Genomic DNA, 1125 nt, shown 5'->3' with positions numbered 1-1125 from the left:
GGCACTTTTCCTTTAAAAACTAGCTGTCTCACATGATGCCTGTTACTCAACCTCTCCGGGTCTTTTTATCTGCAAAATGAAGGGCGAGACATCCCCCTAGAAAGGTGGTCCCCAAAAGCTCCGTGTGGCCTCTCCCGTTGCGGAGCACAGGCTCCGGACGCGCAGGCTCAGCGGCCATGGCTCACGGGCCCAGCCGCTCCGCGGCACGTGGGATCTTCCCGGACCAGGGCACGAACCCGCGTCCCCTGCATCAGCAGGCAGACTCTCAACCACCGCGCCACCAGGGAAGCCCTATGGGGTGGTTTTAAATGTTTTCATCTAGCAAAGTTAAAAGTTGGCAACGCTCTTCCTCCCCTTCTTCCCTCTCCTTTCCTTCTCTTCCTTCTTCCTTCTCCTCTCCTTTGTCTACTTCTTATTTTTCTGGCCCAGCACTGGGCTGAGTACTTCAGACACTTTAACTCAGTCCTCACACCCATCCCAAGAGGCCAAAATTATCACCTTCTTTTTTTTCAAATGGAGAAACTAAAACTCAGAGGGTAGTAGATTACTCAAGGGCACACAGCTGGCAAAATGCATTCACTTAATCTCTAGTTTCCTGCCTGCATATTGAACAGGAATAAGATTTGCAACAGGTAAGAGCAAATGACATGACGTAAGTAAAGCATCTTTTTTTTCTAATTGCAAAGCTATAAGGCAATATCTTTGAAACAATTTCTCTACAAACAGGAGAGTTAAAAAAAATGTTCTGTAAAAAATATACCTGTGTCCTTATGTGTAAACAGTGTAACTATGAAGAATATCTTAGTTTGAGGAAGTTTATTACATTTTTGCAATAGTTGAGGCACAGCTGTCTCCTGCTTCTCCAACATCTCAATTAAAAGAAGAAAATAATCAAGGAAAACAGTGAAATTAAAATTAAACAAATACAAACGCCTAAGGTTTTTGGAGAGAAAAATGACCATAATCTGTGTGTAGCACAGCATCTAGAGCATAGTGGGTACTTACAAACGGTAGCTTTCGTGTCGCTTCAGCAGCACATATACTAAAATCAGAACAATACAGAGAAAATTAGCATGGCCCCTGCTCAAGGATGACAAGCAAATTTGTGAACCGTTCATATTTTTT

General features: G+C 43.6%; 1 non-coding gene across 1 annotated transcript; it reads left to right on the top strand.

The window, feature by feature from the left end:
- Positions 1-1019: 1019 nt before the first annotated feature.
- On the top strand, positions 1020-1125 carry LOC116763826. The gene has a single exon (XR_004352641.1). It is a non-coding gene; the product is annotated as a U6 spliceosomal RNA (small nuclear RNA).

The sequence above is a fragment of the Phocoena sinus genome, chromosome 12 (assembly GCF_008692025.1).
Source record: "Phocoena sinus isolate mPhoSin1 chromosome 12, mPhoSin1.pri, whole genome shotgun sequence".
Classification (NCBI taxonomy): domain Eukaryota; kingdom Metazoa; phylum Chordata; class Mammalia; order Artiodactyla; family Phocoenidae; genus Phocoena; species Phocoena sinus.
Note: the sequence above shows the minus strand (reverse complement) of the source record. Positions and strands in the feature narration are given on the sequence as shown.